A 5,102-nucleotide genomic window follows, 5' to 3' on the forward strand; every position below is an offset into this window, starting at 1 on the left:
CTGGTCTAGTGGAAGCAGGGTGACAGTTAAGATCAACTGCCATTCCTGTGGAAATCCAGTAAACTCTGGTCTCTTCACCCTGGTCCAGTCTCTCATAAATCCTAGAGTGTGTTCCCACAAACCACTTAATTTATTGTAATATCCCTGGTGACCCCATTACCTCACTTATATTTTCCTACAGCTTCTGCCACATCCACTCCTCATTCTGGCCAGGGAGAGTGAGACAGAGACCCTGAAGACCAAGGAGAACCAGAAGTTTTTCAAAGTGATGGCATCATGCAGAGATGAAGTTTTACAGATCCAGGCGTCTGGGAGAGCAACCAAGAGGGAAATGAAATGGAATAAGGTTTGGCAGAGCCTGTGCAGCAACAAGACAGGGAGCAAGGAATGGAAGAGTAGAAGCCTCCCTCAGAATAGTTCACTGAAGGACTGAGATTTGGAAGGAAAGCCTGGGGTGATGGCTTGGGACAGTCCTGAGAGGCAAAGCCTACACCCCTGTCAGGGGTCTAGGTCGTAGAAATTAAGACTTCAGAGGGATGGGAAAAATATTCTAGTCTGACTAGGTCACTAAGTCAGCAGGAGAGATAATGACATGGCATTCTGTACACTGTGCCACCCCCTATGATATAGGTGAGAAAACTAAGAATTAGAAAGGTCAAGTGATTTGCTCAAAGACAGTAAAGGATCAGAATCGAAAACAGATCACCTGTCTAGAACTCAATCAATCAAAAAGCTTCAGCAGCTAGGTGGCACAATCGAGCTGGAGTTAGGAAGAGCTAACTTCAAAATGCATTTCTACACTTGGTAGTTGTGGGACCCTTGGTAAGTCCCTTAACTTCCACCTCTTTTTCCTCTCCTCCAAAATGGGATATCAGTAGCACCCGCCTCCCAGGGTTGTTTTAAGAATCAAAAGATATACTTGTTAAATTATTTGCAAACAAATTTATAGAGTGCACTTAAAGCTCTCTCTATATACTATCCATTATTTTTATTAAATGCTTCTACGTGCCAAGCACTGTGCTAGCTATCAGGTCATCAAAGATAAAAATAAAAATCATAGTCCTTGCCTTTGAAAAACTGATATTTTATCAAGGAATGTGAATGTGAATAAATTATACATAAATAAAATAAGTAGTACATAAAAAAAAGACATACGGGATAAAATTGGGAGGCCAAAAAGGAGTAGTACTAGTACTTGAGATCAGGAAAGTGTTTATATAAAAGGTGACAATCAAAGTTCTAAAGGGAAAAAAGGGATTCTAAGAGGTAGAGGTGAGAGGGGAAATGAATTCTAGGCATGGAAGTCAGTCAGTGCTAGGGCCCAGAGATGGGTACAGGGAATAGAAGGAAGGTCGTCTGGCCACACCTTGCAGCATTTGCAGAGGAGTAATGTGTAATAAGGTTAGAAAAGGTAGGCTGAGGTCAAGTTGGGATGGGCTTTTTAAAAAGTTAAAGAGAGGAACTTATATTTTATCCTAAAGTAGGAGGAAACCCAAAATTTATCAAGAAGACGAATGGCACTATCAGACCTCCTAGAAGAGGTCTTTTTTTTGTTTTACTTAAAAAATTTCTATAAGTTTTCTTAAAACTGTGAGTCCTTCCCCTCCTTGGGCTATGTGCTCAGAGTAATATCACTGGATCAAAGAATATGTACTACTTAGTGATACTTTAGGTAAAGTTCTAAATTGTTTTCCAGAAACACAATGTATTAGTGTGCCTATCCACCTACAACCCTCTCTAAGAGTTGTTATTTTGCTCTTTTGTCATTTTTGCCAATCTGATGTTTGAGACGGAACCTCAGAATTGTTTAAACTTGAATTTCTCTTTTTAGTGAATTAATATATCGAGATTTTTGTAATACTTGCTATTGATATGGTTTGTTATGTTTATAGTATTCCTAATGATGAACCTGTATTCTAGGTGTAAATTCAAACTGATCATAGTAAATAATTTTAATATACTAATCTTTTTTATATTTTATTCAAATCCAAGAGATTTTGATCCATGGTTTTTCTTTTTCACTTTTTCTCCCCCTTGTTATATATTAGTACCATATTTTTTATAAAATGAATTTTTCTCCATTTTTTGTAAATATGTCATATGGTATTGCAGTTAATTTATCTGTAACTGTATTATAATTAAATTGTAAATCCACTTGGGTCTATTTTTCTTTTCTCTTTTTTTCCCCACAAAGTCAGAAGTTGTTGGGTAAATTATCTCCCCTTGTACTACTGGAAAGTGGTCTTTTTAGCTCAGTCCATTTAGGGAAGTGGACTCTTATCAGTTTGTACTGCTCATCAAAGTATCCAATTAACTGTAATGGGCAATGTGTCTTTCCAGAAGCCCTACTATTTTCTGGACTATTCTGTAAATTGGAAAGTTGCCTAGTCTTCTCAGCTACTTGTTACAAAGTAGCTTTACATTGATTTGTTAATTTATGTGACCAGTAAGCATGATGATTTCTCTAAAACACGTTTTGTTGGTGGTCTTGACAATGCACTTGTATGTACTATCTTTTGTTTCCATCATAAGTCTTCTGACCTGAAGCTACTGATAGGCTTTTTTCATGCTTCTTTTTCAGGTGAGAGATGTATCATTTATGTCTTCATAACATCTCTTTCTTCTGAGACTCAAAAATAAAAGTCAATAGGTCTTTTCATCCAAATAGTAGCAAGTATAGTAAAGCCTGTGGCTTCATTTCTTATACTAGAAATTCCCCATGTTTATTCCACTGAGATTTTTGTTCTAGTTAGTTCACTCTTGTATCATCGAAACATGTATCCCTTTATGAATGGTAGGATAAATTCTAAGTTTCTTGAAGCCAGCAAAAATGATTACTTCTTCCAGCAATTTGTTCTCAAGATCTCCACCTTCCTCAGAAGGAATCCTGGCAGAGAATCCATAAACTAAGAAATACTTCTCCCCAAACTCCTTAGTAAGTAGATGAATTCTATTCCTTTGCTGGATGTACCTATGCATATTTGAATAAATGACTGGTTATCAAGAAGACATGGTCTTGTTATTTCCTTCTAGAGATAAAAAGTAAATGCAGACAAGTCCCAAAAGTTCGTTAATACTCTTATTCTTCAAATACAGCAGTTTTCTGATGATGAATTCAGTTGATTACTAGTGACTATACTGCTCAATACCAGGAACTCCCAAATTCCCCAACCTGTTATGTGTATTCAGGACAAAAGGCTTTTTCAGACTTCCTAGAGCAACACTGGTGCAAAATGTTTTGTAAATATTTCATTTGATCCTCATGACAACACAATACTATAAAAGAAGTAATATTTTTACTTCATTTTACAGATGAAGAAACTGAGGCACAGAAAAGTTAAGTGACTTGCCCAGGGTCACACAACTAGTAAGTGTCCCAGGCAGGATTTGAATCCTGATTACAAGTCCAAGGCTCTCTCCACTTTACCTCCTCCTGTCTTTGAAAGCTTATTCATACTTGATCATCCAGTAATCTCCAAATGGCTTTACAAGTTTCAGAGTCATTTGACATTTCTTACAGTTCTGCTTCTAGGTCTCTTTAATTCTCCGTTCGTGAGTGATGTATTGAAGGGGTTAGCAATGGCAGTACAGCTTTATTTTTTATTTAACAAATTTACAATAACTGCCAAGTTTTTTCTCTTGTATATGGATGACACCTGCTGGTTGCATCAGGCCCCAGAATTCTGATGAAACTTTTGAAAGAGAATGATAACCAATCAAAGTTGTTTTTTTTTTGCTTGTCCATACACACAGAAAAAAATGGATTAAGGATGCCTATTGCATTCAGAGGGACACCTTATAGGGATTGTACATTAGTTTCTATACATATGGGACAGACAGAACAGAGGGACAGTGCATTGACCCCAGAGTTGAATCAAAGAAAGAAAGAGAGCAAACTTACAAGTTTTACAAGACAAGTTTGCTATATGTCAGTGAAATACAAAATACAACTACCTCCAAACAAATAAAAATGTGTTTTGCACTATGGGCAGTGGAGAAGTGCACAGTGGACGTGAGCAGGCTGTGACATATAACTAATAAGGAATTATGAAGAACAGAAATAAAAGATGTCATCAAGGAGCTGTATGATAGAGTAGATGGATTGCTAATGTGACAAGAATAAAAGATGACAGGAAGATTGCCAGAATGCTTCCCAGGACCCTCACAATATCAGGAGAACACAAAGAAAACCTCCAGGATACAGTTTGGAACCCTATGGACATGGACAAGAGTTGCCTAGGATGAGCAACCTTGGATTGGTTGCTATCTGCATCCCTGGAAGGAACTTCTGATTGAATGAGATCATGGATCTATTTGAATATTTAGCCAACAGATCCTAGAAAAGTTCTTTGATCTTGAAGATTCTGAGGGGGTAGCTAGTTCAGGACTGCTTCTGTCTTCTATAGGTCAGTGCTTATACTTTTATGACAGAATATGTGATTCCCTTATGTGCAGAGGCTCTGCAAAACTAGCATTTGTCAGTTTATGACTTCAGACCATTTTGCTCTTTCTTTTAAGTCACTTTCATCAATCTCTCCTCATGTCCTTTTTTTAAAATTTTTTTTTATTTTTTTAACATTTATTAATATACATTTTTAAGATGGTTACCTGATTCATGCTACTCCTATCCCCTTCACCCCCACCCCCCCGCACTCCCCCCACCCATGGCCGATGCGCATTTCCACTAGTTTTGTCATGTGTCCTTGATCAAGACCAATTTCCAAATGGTTGGTAGTTGCATTGGTGTGGTAGTTTCGAGTCCACACCCTCAATCACGTCCACCCCGACCCTTGCCTTCAAGCAGTTGTTTTTCTTATATGTTTCCTCTCCTGCAGTCCTTCCACTGAATGTGGGTAGCATCTTTACCATAAATCCCTCAGAATTGTCCTGGGTCATTGTATTGCTGCTGGTACAGAGGTCCATTACATTCAATTTTACCACAGTATATCAGTCTCTGTGTACAATGTTCTTCTGGCTCTGCTCCTTTCTCTCTGCATCAGTTCCCGGAGGTCTCTCCAATTCGCCTGGAACTCCTCCAGTTTATTATTCCTTTTGGCACAATAGTATTCCATCACCCGCATATACCACAGTTTGTTCAGCCA

The sequence above is a fragment of the Gracilinanus agilis genome, chromosome 3 (genome assembly GCF_016433145.1).
Source record: "Gracilinanus agilis isolate LMUSP501 chromosome 3, AgileGrace, whole genome shotgun sequence".
NCBI lineage: Eukaryota > Metazoa > Chordata > Mammalia > Didelphimorphia > Didelphidae > Gracilinanus > Gracilinanus agilis.